The sequence below is a fragment of the Crotalus tigris genome, unplaced genomic scaffold (genome assembly GCF_016545835.1).
Source record: "Crotalus tigris isolate CLP2741 ecotype Arizona unplaced genomic scaffold, ASM1654583v1 scf7180000024506.1728113, whole genome shotgun sequence".
Lineage (NCBI taxonomy): Eukaryota > Metazoa > Chordata > Lepidosauria > Squamata > Viperidae > Crotalus > Crotalus tigris.
The window spans coordinates 674,209-689,905 of NW_024100677.1; the positions used below are offsets into that span (position 1 = coordinate 674,209).

At 39.2% G+C, this 15,697-nt stretch overlaps 1 protein-coding gene across 10 annotated transcripts in view; it reads left to right on the top strand.

Moving 5' to 3' along the window:
- The first annotated feature begins 7,391 nt into the window (after window positions 1-7,391).
- The window catches only part of PTPN21 (protein tyrosine phosphatase non-receptor type 21), a 57,727-nt gene continuing 49,421 nt past the window's right edge, over window positions 7,392-15,697 (top strand). For 6 of the 10 annotated variants that reach the window (XM_039333448.1, XM_039333453.1, XM_039333451.1 and 3 more), the window contains exon 1: window positions 8,308-8,562. The gene's annotated coding sequence lies outside the window, so the exon portion shown is untranslated. The other 4 variants (XM_039333450.1, XM_039333449.1, XM_039333452.1 and 1 more) reach the window with 4 other exon arrangements.

Genomic DNA, 15,697 nt, shown 5'->3' on the forward strand with positions numbered 1-15,697 from the left:
TCCACTCTGTGGAAGGCGGCGGCGGCGGCGACGGCGGCGAGGACGATCACTCTGGTACTAGCGCGCACTCCACAAGAAGTTTCTCTGAACTGATGCTTTTCTCTGGGGCGGCAGCCGTCTTGTGGGTTGATTGTGCAACCTGTTCAAGTCTCCTGGTGAATTAAAAATATAATTGTCAGCCAAGCAGCTATTCACCTTTGGTAAGTTGTTATGGCAACATTCGCCACCAAAGGGTGTGTCAGTGAAGGTAGATCGAAGCCCATTTGCTAAAGGAAAAGAGGAGACTCTCCTCTAATATTTTACACCGAAAGGCATTGTGAATACAATTTTTAATAACATGCAATTTATCCAGTTTTGAGAACTATATTTCCTTGTTCTTACATTTATTGTACATGTCATTCCATAATGTTCTGTAGGAGCATTTGAAAGAAACTTTAACTCAGTTTGAGCCTTTTTAACTTGATATTTATACACTTTTATTATGTTTTTAGTGTATTTAATACTAATTTTAAAACAAGCAAAAAGTCCCATGGCAAGTTAAAAATCATAACAGTTTATTATGGAGTATTTAAAAATGTATTGGCAGGTCCTTGACTTACTTTCATAATTGGGACCAGCAAAGTAAGTCACATTCAATTTAACAATCTTTTTGCCACAATTGTTAAGTGAATCACTGCAGTTCTTAAAGTGAATCATTTGGTCGTTAACTGAATGCAGCTCCCTCCATTGACTTTGCTTATCAGAAGCCAATTAGAAAGGTCACACATGGTGGTCACATGACCTCAGCATAAATACATGCCAGCTGCCAAGTTGCCAAGTACCCAATTTTGATATGACTGCAAGGATGTTCTGATGGTTGTAAGTATGAGGATTGGTTATAAGCAGTGGTGGGATTCAAATACGTGAACAACCGGTTCTCTGTGTGGATGCTGCTTCTGGAAGTCCATTCTGGGCCTGGGAAACAAAAAATTAGCTATCGGTTCTGCAGAAGTGGTGCAAACGGGCTGAATCCCATCACTGGTTATAAGTTACTTTTCTCAGTGCCATTATAACTTAATGTATTTATGAACCTGTAATTGTTCTAGAGACAACACAGACTTTCGTACTGAGGGAAGTTAGCCCAGAGAAGGAAATATTAAAAGGGCAGAAAAATATATTTTTCCTCAAAAGGATTTTTTAAAACCAAACCTGGTCCCAAATCTATCTCTCTGCCCCAAGCAAGAGCTAGCCCCATACAAATGCAGATGTAAAACCATCAGAAAGTTGAAGCCAGAGCACTCAAGAAGACAAAGAGAAAATCTGCATGCCCCACCCAAACTCTAGGAGTCATTAGCCCCATCACCTGAGAAGCAGGATATGATAATAGGATTAAACCACAGATATCAGATAAGGCCTAAAAAACACTCAGAAATAGCCTCAAGGTTCATGCCACAGGAACAGGAAACTATTCCAAACAAGGCTAGAGGGGGTATAAAAACCTACTGCTCATGTGCTCAACTCCTCTTGCCTTTCCTCTGCTCTTTCTTGCAAGGGCCATCTTTCTGCTTCTTTAATAAACTGTAACCTTCTTCCCAAAGCAGTCGCCATGTTGCTTATTTATCCCCGGCTTGGATGAATCAGGATGAAGACTTACTTCTGACGGTACAATGCGGCTTTGTTAAATCATGTTGTCTCTCCCCTATTTATAATGAATGGAAAACAGTTACAGATAATTTGCTTTTTTGATCTTATTGTGATCTAAGCTGATATTTCTTTCATATTACTTCCTTAGGTTATTTCACTGAAAAGGATGCAGTGGAGATGAAGGGGCAGACCAAGTAATACACTTCATGGGGGAGGGGAATCAAAACAAGGGCAGTTTATAAAGATATTGTTTTCTGTTATGCCTATTAAGGCCAAATGGGAAATTATCAGAGGAGTCATACAGAAGATTTATATAGTGGAGTAATGATTCATATTTTCATCAGGAATTATTATTCTACTTAGATTCTCAGTTATGCAAACATTGGGCTGAAGTTTAAACTAAAATATATTTTTAAAAGTTACAAAGCACTCAAATACTTAAGACTACTCTAAGGAAGGAACAATGCAAAAAGAGCAAATGATCCATTCTGAGTATAATAATCTTATAGCAATGATACAGATCATAAAGAAACGTTGACTTTCTTTATGACCTGTCCCAGTCAGTGCTTTCAAGAAGTTTACATACTCTGCATGTACATATTGATATAAAAAGCCTTTGTTTTTTTCTAATGTGGCTGCATTTGTGTTTTTCCTTCATATTTCTTTCTCTACAAGTATCTGCAAGAGGGCAGCTAGATGTCTTTACACTGTTATCAGCTGACAAATTACAATTATTTTTGCTTCAGATTACAGGCATTTTAAAATGTGCCCTCTGATCCATTTACAATATATTGAGAGTAAACCTAATTTAAGGGGAAGATTAAAATATTTCTGGGAACTGTTAAAAATAAGACCAATGCATTTGGAAAGTCTGACTTTAATCAAAAAAAGCTTAGCATAATGAAAAACTGATCAGCTGCTATTTATTGTAAACCCCATATATATTTCTGCAATGGGCTTTTAGCCAAAGCAGCAGCTGTTCCATTGCTGACATTCTTGTTGCTAAACGTTCCAACTTTCTAAGGTAATGGCTGCAAATGTACATAGTCTTCTCTGTGATTAGTGAAAATGACGTCTGCCACTTCAGTTTACATTTGATTTTACTTCCAAAGCACCTTTCAAAATTATTTTTTAATTATTACATTTCACTACATAGTTTTCTGTGCTCACTGGTCCTACAAAGGGCACTCTTATTTCCATTAGACTTCATAGAGTTGCATAAATGCAACATCACATATGCACTTTCTGGATTGAGGAAATTGCCCATTTTTTTCTCAATTCCCAACTGTATTGCCCCTTCCTCCATTTATTTTATAGACTATATCAGGAATGGACAATTAATTTTCCCAAGGGGCCACATGAGAAAGTAGGAGCTGCTGATGTCCCCACCTCTCCTGCCATGGTCTGGACAAGAACAGCCAAATGGTCAGATGTGGCCCATGGGCCATAAAATGTCTACATCTAGACTATATTCTAGATTTTACAATGGCTCTTGGATTTTCAGAAAAGGACTTTTAGTAGACATGGAATTATACTGAGGAGGAAGGACAGAAAATTCAATTTTGTAACTCTGGGTCCAACCCACTGTGTTTGTGTAATAGTTCATGATATGTCTCATTATTCACATAGCACAAACGACTGAGAACCAAAGTAGATTCTATAGATAAATATTTACTCTGTTAACCTGTTTGAGCAAAGAAAAAAAAATGCTTCCAGAAAGTGAATGGGATGTACGAAGAATAAAGATAAAGGAAGGACATAACCTTTTTTCATTCTTCAGTTTCTTGCTTTTAATTGACCACAAGTGGCCAGCACTCCCATCAGATATTAACTTAGAGAAAAACAAAGAGTAAGGCTCTCTTATTTTATGAACTATTGACCCCATTCACTCTTGTGATAGCAGCTTGACTCCAACAATACTGAATTAATTCAGCATTGCCAGGAAGAAGAAATTTGAGGTCTTTCCTGTTACAGATGGTAAAGGACAAGGAGATGAAACTAGAGCTTTAGGAACTGAACAGGGATCTGTTTTAATCAATTCTTTGCTCTGGTTCATACAGTTAATATAAGATTCAATCACTTACTTAGCATTTGTCTATTTTGGGAAATAAATCTTATTGAATAAATTGACTTTTTTCTTTTCTTTTTTCTTACTTCAAATCCCTAGTGACTGCCTAGACATGTCCCTGCAATTTTCTTGGCAAGATTTTTGGAAATAGTTTACCATTGCCTCCTTTCTAGGGCCAAGAAAGAGTATAACTGGCCCAATCCCAATCAGTTGGCTTTGTGCCTATGGTGGGACTAGATTTATGTCTGGGTCTCATTGGACTAAGTACAGTTAGAGCAGGTGATGAATCAGTTAAAGATGCTGGGCTACAAATCAAGAGACTATAACCCAGGGGTTCTCAACCTTGGCAACTTTAAGACTTGTGGACTTCAACTTCCAGAATTCCTCAGCCAGCTTTGCTGGCTAAGGAATTCTGGGGGTTGAAGTCCACAAGTCTTAAAGTTGCCAAGGTTGAGAACCCCTGCTATAATCACTACACCAAACTGGCTCTAATTGGACTTAATCCTGAGTGAATATATACAAGTTCAGTGTGGGTGATCATTTTTAGTCAGACTCTTGCTCCCTGTGCTGGTTCCTCCAATCTTTAGACCTTGTTTATAATCATGGAAAGAAAAATAGGTTGAAATGTATCAGATCACAGTAAATGTTTTTCATATTTGATATCATGAGAAATCATCTCTATCTTAATTGCATATAACAGAATATAAATATGCTGTTGTAGCCCCTGAAAAAAATACTGGGGTTTAAATCATTTTAAAATGCTGAGAGATTGTTTAAAACAATAAAAAAGCTTGGCTAGAGCATGTACCACAGATTAACAATGGTATTAGCTTATTTAATGAGATATTTACATGAAGAGCCAAGAAAAACTAAAAACTAAAAATATTTATTATAACATGTAGAAAGCTTATCCAAGCAAGAAGAAGTAGCACAAAAATTAGCAAACAAGTATAAATTGGCATTGAAGCATTATTGAATGGAATACTTTATTTGACCAAGCGTGATTAGACACACACGGAATTTGTCTCTGGTGCAGAAGCTTTAAGTATACATGCAAGGCAACAGAATGATAATAATCTTAATAATACCAATAAGTGCGGGGAGCAAGAAAGATAATAAGGATAAATAATAATGCTACAACCATATACACATAGGCATTAGATAGTACTGTAAGAATTAAGTGTTCAGCAGAGTGATGGCCTGAGGGAAAAACCTACATTTTTATATTTAAAAAAATCTTAGATTAATAGAAACAGTGAAAAAGCCAGAGAAATGATTGGACTGTTAGGCAACACAGGATTGAAAATATTACCAAAGAAGGATTGACTATTTTCTAAGTTAATGATGGTGTTTACATTGGTTCTCACATTTGTTGAATGTGTTGAATAGATATATGTCTATGTTGAGTTGTAGTAGAGAGGAAACTGGGCAGAGCAGTCCTATATTTCATCAGACACAAATGGAAAGAACATTATTTCCACACAAAGAAATTTGCACTATCTGCACACTTATATACACATTAAATATAATTACATTTTCCCTATCAAAAGCTTACATTATTCCAATTTAATAGTGGCTTCATCTCCTTCTTGTTTTCCTCTTCCAGAAGGGAAACAATATTTTCTTCCCATAGTATTGCTCCTTTGGAGCAACTTATCTTTGCTACTGATTTTAAAACATCAGGAAACTTGGAGACTATGATAAATGCAAGATATGCTCTTTGCCATCTTTCCTATTCTCAGACACTAGGAAGTGATAAGATCCTGGTGAATTAATTAGGCCAATGCTGTTAAGTTATGATGCCTAGAGTTGAAAATCAGATTTTGGAATTTGTGTTTTGAATGAAAGGCATAAAAGAATACCAAAAATAAGTCAGTATATGTTTCACCGATTACAGAAAGGTCTTTGTGTTGATCACATCAAGCTGTGGAATGTGAATACGGCAGAAAAACAGGAATCCCAGTATATCTCATTGTCTTCATGTGAAACCTATATACAGGTCAGGAAGCCACAATATGTACAGAACATGGTGTAACAGACTGGCTCCAGCTGGCAAAGATGTGAGATAAAGCTATATATTCTCCCCTTATTTATTCAACCTATGTGCTGAATATATATTAAGGTAAACTGGATTGGAATGAGATGAGTGTGGTTTTAAAATTAGAGGAAGAAACATCAACAATCTGTGCTATGCTGATGACACTACTTTGATAGCCAAAAAAAGCAAATGATGTGCAAGCTGTAAAAATAAAAGGAGAATTGTGAACAAAATGGGACTATATTAAATATTATTCTGTTAAATATAAAGAAAGGAAACTAATGGCAACAGGTAGTCTTAGAATTCAGAATAAAGACATTGTGAATTCTAAATAGATAGTAGATAATTTTTGTCTTTTAGGCTCAACTATCAATAGTAAAGGAATAGGCAGTCAAGAAAAACACTAGTCTATGCGGGTCAAGAAGCAACAGTGAGAACTGGACATGGAACCACTGATTGGTTCAAAATTGGGAAAGGAGTCCGGCAAGGCTGTATTCTGTTGCCCTGCCTATTTAACTTATATGCAGAGCACATCATGAGAAAGGCAGGGCTAGATGAATCAAAAGTTAGAATTAAGATTGCCGGGAGAAATATCAACAACCTAAGATATGCGGATGACACCACTCTAATGGCAGAAAGTGAAATGGAACTAAAAAGCCTCTTGATGCGGGTGAAGAAGGAGAGTGTAAAAGTTGGCTTGAAAGTCAACATTAAGAAAACCAAAATCATGGCATCCGGCTCTCTCAATTCCTGGCAAATAGATGGGGAAGAAATGGAGGTAGTGACAGATTTTATTTTTCTGGGCTCCAAGATCACCTCAGATGGGGACTGCAGCAAAGAAATTAAAAGACGCTTGCTCCTGGGGAGGAAAGCTATGGCAAATCTAGACAGCATACTAAAAAGCAGAGACATCACCCTGCCAACAAAAGTGCGTATAGTCAAGGCCATGGTTTTCCCAGTTGCAATGTATGGATGTGAAAGTTGGACCATAAGAAAGGCTGAGCAACAAAGAATTGAGGCTTTTGAACTATGGTGCTGGAGAAGACTCCTGTGAGTCCCTTGGACTTAAAAGGCTATGATCAAGGGCCATCTAGTGAAGCTGATTGGAAGGTGATGTAGAATAATTAAAACACTTCCTCAGGTAATGCAGAATTAACTTGAATTCATTGCCACAAAATGTAGTGATGGCTGGTAAGTCACATGGCTTTAAAAGGGAATTGAAGGCTAGGTCTCAATTAGGAGTAGCATGCTTCCAAATACCAGCTTTCAAGGGAACAGTGGTGGATAAGGGATAGGTTTCTAGCTCCTGCTTGCAAATGCTTCACAGCATCTAGTTAACCAAATGCTGGTCTAAAATGATAAGCAGAGCTATTATACTCCTATGCACATCTTCACAAAGCACTAAGAAAAGAAGCACGTAGCATGAAATATAGCAATGAGGGGCAGGGACTGACTGACACTCTGTACTTTACCCATCCTATCTGGTCAGGCAGGAAAGGCATACACTAAATCCCATATGCAGACATGTATCAACTACTAGTGGGTCTCAGGAGAATCTATTCTATCATGGCACCTGCTCTCTGGAGCATCATCGTTTTGAAAATCAGATGGGTCCTGATCAGGCATGGCTGGATGATGTGCTTCCTTAAATCAGTAACGCTTGTCAATGAAACTTGTCGATTGCTTGAATATAAGCTAGCAAAGAACCAAACATTACGCGGTTGCAATCAAGCCTGTAGTTTGTTATTCATCTGTCCGTGTCCTTTTTTTCTTTGCGTAACGCCCCTCTGGACGATAGAGGGATGTAAACAGTCCAGTAAAAAAGGAGAGAAGTCTTGGGGCACGAGTTTTCACGGGCAAAAGGCTTTGTTCTTGCTACAGCGGGCGCAAACGACCAAGAGGAATGGCAAGTTAGGGACAGACGTGTGCCTTCGGCATCTCCCGTTCAGCCCTGCCTGCCAGCTCCCCGCCACCGCCTCCCCCTCCGCGCTCCTTCCAGCCAGGGCAGCGGCAGCAGCTGTCCCATTGCTGACATTCCCCCTGCCGAGCATTCCAGGCCTCTGAGGTAATGGGGCTTCAAACATAGAGGGCTGTACTTTAATGACCACACCGTATCCTTCCGCATGGCTGGAGCCAATGGGAACGCCTCCAAAAGGGGAACGAGGAAGGAAAGGGCGGACAGGGGGGAGGGGAGGAAAAACCTTGAGCGCTCGGAGAAAAAAAAGCTCGCCTTGTGCTTCCTCTGTCAAGAAAAGCTGGCGAAGAGGGCAGCCCGCGTTGATTCTCCTCCTTTCTCCTTCCCCTCTCCCTAACTTTTCGCCGAGTGAAATGATATCCAGACTCAATTTTTGTTGTTGTTGTTGAGAGGCAGGAAGTGAGGCACGTTCGCACTCTGAGCGCTTGAGAGAAGAACCGAAGGCGACTCGCTTAGACAGGACCCCCCCCCCCGAAGGAATAACCAGTGAAATGGCTTTATCTGAAGCGCTCTGGGGGCTGCTCCTAGGATTTTGCAGCTAAAGGAGACCTTTTTTTTTTTTTTTGTCTTGGGTTTTCGCAACAGGTAAAGTGAGCCAGCCGGTGGCGACGGTGGTGCTGGGCAAAGGATATGGGGGATTGCCTTGGGATGTTTTATTTTAAGATGGTAACGTTTCCAAAGTAGGATTCGTAGTTTCTTCACTCACTTTGGAAAAGTCCCGTTCAGACTCCGGAAAGGTTGCAGTAAAGAATAAATGGCAAGTGGATTCTCTTCTTGACATAATTAGGAGAGGGCAGGGAAGGAGGTTATTTCACAGTAAAATCAATCTCGATGGCAAAGTGCTTTGCGACATGCTCTGTAAGTAAATTAAATCTGTTTCACTTTTTTCCCTTACCTTTTCCTTTCTCACTGCCTTTTACCCCTTTTAATCTCTATCTGGTTGATTCTGACTAAACTGCGTGAATCTTTTCCCAAATAAGTTTGTCTCATCATCTGCACAGTAAATCTGTAAAGAAATGAAGCATCTTTGTGTAGAAAACTAATTTGAGTTATGTATGCAGAGATTTTCCTGGCAGTTACAGTGCTTTCCATTTCCAGTAGTCTCTCATTGTTAAAGGAAAAAAAACTAATCTTCATTGTTTTATAGAGTGTATTTGATTTGTGGATTAAAATAAAAATTGTTTGGGACCATATTCTATATTGGCACCTCCCATTACTAACATTTTCTCTTGTTCTCTTGCTTTTGTAGTAGAATGAATATTTAACATAAATATATTTTCCCCACTTTTTATTTTTTGAAAGAAAGATATATAAGCTGAAGGAGGATTTATCATTTTCCTGTTCATATATGATACTTCCCACTTGTTTTATTAGTGTATGGAATCCTTATGCAATCCAATCTGAACATAAATAAGTTAGTTGGAAACATTGCTGGTTATACTTTGCGTATTAAAACAAGATAAAATAAATAGATCCATGTAAAGAGTTTTAGGACTGCTATGATTTCAACATACATTTTATTGAATTTACTAGTATGTCTATTTTAATAAACATTTTATTGGATTTACTAATAGGTCTATGCAGAATAGAGAATATTTGAAATAGGTGAATATGGCGAGGTCTAACATGACAGCAGCTGGTAGCAGAAAATAACAGCTGCTAAACAAAACTGGTTGTGCTGTGTTAGCAAGAATTGTGCTTGGCTAGTGTGGAAACTTGTTGAATAGGATTGAAGCATGATACCTTCTCCACCCATCCGCTGGCATTTTCTAATTGACTTGCTGTAATATGACTGCATTCTCTGTGGCTCATTTTTGGAAAGTTACAGTGATTAGGAAGATACATTCTAAAATGTTCCTACCCTCTGATTTTTCTGAAGTGTAAAAGTAGGATTCATTGTCAGGCATATTTCTAAGTCAAATGTCGGCATGTTTATACAAAAATAGTTTAATAAAGAATGAATTTGATATAACATGAAACAATGCACAATCCAGACTAAGGTAAATGTTGTATACCAATACACTGAATTCAGTGAAAGAGAGATGAAGACTGATCTTGTCCATACTCATTCAAAAGTGAGTCTCAGTAATTAAAAGTAGATCACATTAAATGTGGATACAACTATGGGCTTAAGCATGTGCTTAATGTTTCCAAAGCCTTAGAATTTCATGCATTAATTAATATTTGTATATGTGGTTAGAGAAGTATGGTGAAATGTCAAACTTCAAGCATATTTATGAGGTAGCTTATTCAATATATAATTAAGAAAGTATTGTAGAATGTTGCAATATGGTACTTGCATCTGGGCAGAATATATAGCTTTGTGCTGTAATGAGGTTGAAAAGGAATATGGGGAATGACAGAAGTTTAAAAGATGAACATGGTATGGTTTTTAACATAGTAATAGGAAAAGAGCTGAAGGACTATAGCAGTGATGGTGAACCTTTTAGAGACCGAGTGCCCAAACTGCAACCCCAAACCCACTTATGCATCGTTGGGTGCTGGGTGGGTGTGGCCCATTGGGTGGGTGTGGCCCATTGGGTGGGTGTGGCTACAGTGGTAACAGCAGACTGGGTGGGACTAAAAAGTTCAATCAATCAATTCCAACCTTGCAAGATGTTTTTTTTCCCGCAAGAAGTTGAAATTGACTGATTGATTGAACCTTTTTTTTTGCATACGGCAGCGGAGGCCTAAAGCAAAAAGGTTTTATAAAATCCAGCTGAAGGCCTAGGACTGGGGCAATGGCGCGCGTGCCCACAGAGAGGGCTCTGAGTGCCATCTCTGGCACCCGTGCCATAGGTTCACCACCACTGGACTATAGTTTATATGTTCAACTGTAATACTTCTAAGATTAGTATTGGAGCGTCTGATAGTTGGCATGGATATGAATATGGATCATCTTGAATTGAGCTTTGATCATCTTGAATAAGAAGTAAACAGAAGAGAACACTGTAAAAATCATTAATGTTTCCTTTAATGAGATAAAAATGTAACTTTTCCTAGTAATAGCATTAGTAGTGTTCACAAAGGATTGAGATTCAGCAGTGGAGTAACAAACTGTCTTCTCAGACTATAGACAACAAACAAGTTGGACTGCTCATGTGTACTCCAGTGACATCATCAAGATGAATCTCACACCTGATTAACAGGTCATGATGAAATTTTTTTTCAGTTGCATTCATGGAATTACCTAGATAATTCCATGAATGCAACTGAAAAATGTTCATCATGACCTGTTAATCAGGTGTGAGATTCATCCTGATGATGTCCTTGAAGTACTTATGAGCAGTCCAGCTTGTTTGTTGTCTGTTGAAGACATTTGAACTTCAAATATATTTTCTACTTGCAAGCTCTCATATATTTTTATTGCTTCTCTTTGGAAATTAAAAAAAAAACTTTCTCTCATGAATACTGTAAAGAAAGGTGTGATAGTTGCAAATATGTCCCATGACTGAAAGCACTAAATTTCACTTCCTTAAAATAATTTGCTCTATAATGGTCATAAATGTAGTTGTCCTGGATTGAATGAGTTGTGAATTACAGAAGTAATGCAGTAGCACATGTTACTACTTCATGAATAAAATGCAATTTCTAACTTATGTTTTCAGGTTTAGTATAACATTAATAGTTAAAGTTCATATATCACTCTAGGTATAATGTAGCTTATTTACATTACCAGAATAGTAATATAATAGTAACTACATTACATTAACCTGAACAGTTTAGTATAGAGGTGCACAATTGGAGTCCCTCCAAAGATTTGGATATGGCACACAGGGATCTCCAGAAGTTCTTATGTTAGGAATAGAAATGAACAAATACATGGTATAATAACATTTACTTATTTTAATAAAAGTTCCATTATAATCAATATTAATAAATACATAACTAATATTTAATGCAATTAAATATACATTTAATTTAATTTTGTCTATCAGTACTTTTGGGAGTATGGCATCAAAGATCAAATGAGATCTCTTGCCTGCAAAAGGTTGGATCTTTGTGTGCACGCACATTATATAAATATATATATAAACTTGTTGCATCCAATGGGACCTAGGTAAAATGCCTTCTCACTAGCGGTCCCTGACCTTTGGAACACCCTTTTGTCTCAGAATCAGCAAGCCTCACCTTCTAGCCCAGCGGTTCTCAACCTGTGGGTCGCGACCTCATTTGAGGTCAAACAACCATTTCACGGGGGTCACCAAACAACGCAGTCTGCCATTTTTTCCCCTTTTCCTTAGCTGTGATACTCCCTCTTATTCTATTGGCTTTTGAAAGCCAATAGAATAGACTCTATTCAAGAGACTCTATTCTATTGGCGTTCGAAAGCCAATAGAATCTATTGGCTTTTGAAAGCCAATAGAATAGACTCTTTTGAATAGAGTCTAATTCTATTGGCTTTCAAAAGCCAATAGGAATAGTCCAGGCTGTCTCTGCCCTTTTGAGCCCGCCAAAAGCCCCAGTCTGCAAATGGTGCTGCAAGTTGTCTACAGCTAAGGCGAGGTTTCTGGATGTTTCCATCCCTCCCTGCTGAGCAACTACTAAATGTAAGTAAAAGAGGGCCAGGGGTGGGAGGTGGGAGGCCAGTGGGCACAGGGAGGGTTGCTGGCGTGTGTGGAGCCTGGCGGGTGGCTTACCTCCCATGGGCTGGGCCAGCTGGTAGCCCAGCCGGTGGTCGGCCTGCACCCTCGCTGCCGCATGTCATGGCCACCCAGGAGCGCCTGGGCCTGCCTGCTGCTGCACCGAATGCGCGGTGGCCAAGGTAAGGCTAGCGGGGCAGCGGCGGGCGCAGGGTGGGTTGCTGGCACACGTGGGGCCCGCCGGGTGGCTTACCTCCCTTGGGCTGGGCCAGCTGGTGGCCCAGCCAGTGGTTGGCCTGTGCCGTTGCTGCCGCTTGCCAGCTACGCCTCGGCCAGTACAGAGGGCGGCACCATGCATGCGTGGTGCTCCTGGGCCGAGGCGGTTGCTGGGCGACAGCCCGCGTGCAGCCGCAGGAGAGGAGGCGGAGCGTGCACACCTCCTCCTGCCCCGCCCGCAGGGAAATACAGGTAATCCTTGACTTACGACCACATGGTTGGGGTCGTGGCATTAGGAAGATTGAGAACCACTGTTCTAGCCTTCCAATAAGCCTTGAAGACCTGGCTTGTCCCATAAGTACTAGGTAGTATGTGGTTGAAGTTCACAAAAATTGTTTGTTGGATGTGAGTGACGTGTTGCTTTATGGAGTACTGGAAATATTTTTGTTGGTTTTTATGCGCTATGTTGTTTCAGGTGTATGTGTGTGTATGTATAGTCTTATAGTTTATAATAAACATGTTATGGCATAGTGATTCTTGTGAAGGCAGTCAATTCCTTATGGAAGACATTATATTTTGACATAGGATTATCTGTGAACCACATTGAACAATATCCTAGTGTGAATATTCTTTAAGTTGTAATGTCTAGGGTCATACAGAATTAATGGGATATTTTTCCTGTGTAGTTTATTTATTGAAATATGTGCAACCTGTTCATCATCTATTGCTGAATTGCTATGATTTTATTTATTATAGATTGGTGCTAGTAAATATAATAAATCTTTCTAATACAAAATTTTCCTGCTATTTATTACTGAAGCTCTCTCTTTTGTAGAAGCACATCTCACCTCCCTTGGGTGGTATCTGAAAAAAGACTTCATTAAAAAAACTTAAGGTTCAGGTATTTACATATGGGAGAAAGTGCTCCTTCAGAGAATCTGGTTTCAAGACTTTTATGGTTTTAAAGATGAAAAATAGCACTTTGAATTGGACCCAGAAAAACTGGCAAGCAGTGTACATGGCGAAGTACTGGCATAATAGGTGCATATCAGCCAATTTCAGTGAGCATGTAAGCTACTTTACTTTGAACCAACTGAAGTTCCTGAGAATATTAAAAAACAGCCTCTTTTAATGCATTGTAATAATCTAGTTGAGAAATTGAACATGAATAACTGTTGCAAGACTATTTTTTTTCCAAGTAAGAGAAGAGCAAAAAGATGATTAATGGCCTGGAGGCTAAAACATATGTAGAACAGTTGCAGGAACTGGGTATGCTAGTTTAATGAAAAGAAGGGACTAGGGGTGACATGATAGCAATTTTCCAATATTTAAGGGGCTACCACAAAGAAGAGAAGGTCAGCTTATTCTCCAAAGCACTTGAAGACAGGACAAGAAACAATGGATGGAAACTAATCAAGGAGAGAACAAACCTAGAAATAAAGAGAAATTTTCTGACAGAACAATTGCTCCATCACTGGAGGTTTTTAAGAAGAGATTGGACAACCACTTGTCTGAAATGGTATGATAAAGTAGACCACAACCTACTACTTGATAAGGTAGAAAAATGTGGGTTAGACAGCATTGCCACCAGGTGGATTCATAGCTGGCTGACCTGCCGTACTCAGCGTGTGGTCCTCAATGGAACTGCATCTACATGGAAGGAAGTATGCGGTGGGGGCCCCAATGGCTCTGTTCTGAGCCCAGCGTTCTTCAACATCATCAGTGATTTGGATGAGGGGATAGATGGGGAACTCATCAAATTTGCAGACAACACTAAGCTGGCAGGAATAGACAACAAACACTCCAGAAGATAGGCTTAAGATACAGGAGGATCTTGACAGACTTGAACGTTGGGCGCTATATAACAAAGTGAAATTCAATGGTGAAAAAGTAAGGTTCTACATTTAGGCAAGTAAAACCAAATGCACCTTGCTCAATAGTGAGAGAGATCTCAGAGTCCTAGTGGACAATCACTTAAATATGAGCCAGCAGTGTGCTGCGGCTGCCAAAAAAACCAACAACACAATGCTAGGCTGCATTAACAGAGGGATAGAATCAAGACCACGTGAAGTGTTAATACCACTTTACAATGCCTTGGTAAAGCCACATTTGGAACACTGCATCCAGTTTTGGTCATCACGATGTAAAAAAGATGTTGAGACTCTAGAAAGAGTACAGAGAAGAGCAACAAAAATGATCAGAGGACTGGAGGCTAAAACATATAAGGAATGGTTGCTGGAATTGGGTATGTCTAGTTTAATGAAGAGAAGTACGAGGGGTGACATGATAGCAGTGTTCCAATATCTCAGGGGCTGCCACAAAGAAAAGGGAGTCAAACTATTCTCCAAAGCACCTGAAGGCAGGACAAGAAGCAATTGATAGAAAGTAACGAAAGAGAGAAGCTACCTAGAACTAAGGAGAAATTTCCTGACAGTTAGAACAATTAATCAGTGGAACAACCTGCCTCCAGAAGCGGTGAATGCTTCCAACACTGGAAGTTTTTAAGAAGAGACTGAACACCATTTGTCTGAAATGATATAGGGTTTCCTGCCTGAGCAGGGGGTTGGACTAGATGACCTCCAAGGTCCCTTCCAACTTTATTATTATTATTATGTTGTTACTATTATTATTGCTGTTACTATTGTTATTATTGTTGTTGTTATTATATTATTGGGTCTTCCTTGAGCAGAATTGGATTAGAAAATTGGATTAGAAAATATCCCAATTCTGGTAAAAAGGTGATAAATCAGCTGCATTTGGTAAATCAGAAGAAAGGCATTCCACGCTGCTGAGGCCACCTGAACCTCAACTAAACAATGCGTTTACAATTATCCTTAAACTGTAAACCTATTCTTTTAGCGTGAGTACAGACCATTCCATTACCAGCAGAGCATCATTCAACTATACAGATACTATGTCCTTAAATAGTATCTCTGTTTTGTCTAGAGTGTCGTCTTGTTGATCCTCATATAATCTGCTACCCTTCCACAGCACTATTTATTATATACTGAATATTACAACATCTCAGCTCACATCTCTGGATAACCACTTCCAGCAGCTTCATATAGATGTTAAAAAGCATAGAAGATAACATGGGACCATAAGAGACTCCAAAACCCAAATACTATGAGTCAGAAGAAAAACCTCCCAATACCTTCTTCTGGAAATGACCATCCAAGTAGGAGTAACACCAG